A 200-nucleotide genomic window follows, 5' to 3' on the forward strand; every position below is an offset into this window, starting at 1 on the left:
GCACCCTGCGGGCCCCATACATACCCGCACCCTGCGGGCCCCATACATACCCGCACCCTGCGGACCCCATACGTACCCACCCCCGCACCCTGTGGGCCCCATACATACCCGCACCCTGCGGGCCCCATACATACCCGCACCCTGCGGGCCCCATACATACCTGCACCCTGCGGCCCCCATACAAACCCACCCCAGCACCC

General features: G+C 69.0%; 1 protein-coding gene across 1 annotated transcript in view; it reads right to left on the reverse strand.

Annotated features, from left to right (window-relative positions):
• Positions 1–200, reverse strand: part of VAC14 (Vac14, PIKFYVE complex component) — a 36536-nt gene that overhangs the window by 34896 nt on the left and 1440 nt on the right. The gene's annotated exons all lie outside the window — the stretch shown is intronic.

Source organism: Nanorana parkeri, unplaced genomic scaffold (genome assembly GCF_000935625.1).
Source record: "Nanorana parkeri isolate BGI_ZX_2015 unplaced genomic scaffold, ASM93562v1 scaffold2766, whole genome shotgun sequence".
Classification (NCBI taxonomy): domain Eukaryota; kingdom Metazoa; phylum Chordata; class Amphibia; order Anura; family Dicroglossidae; genus Nanorana; species Nanorana parkeri.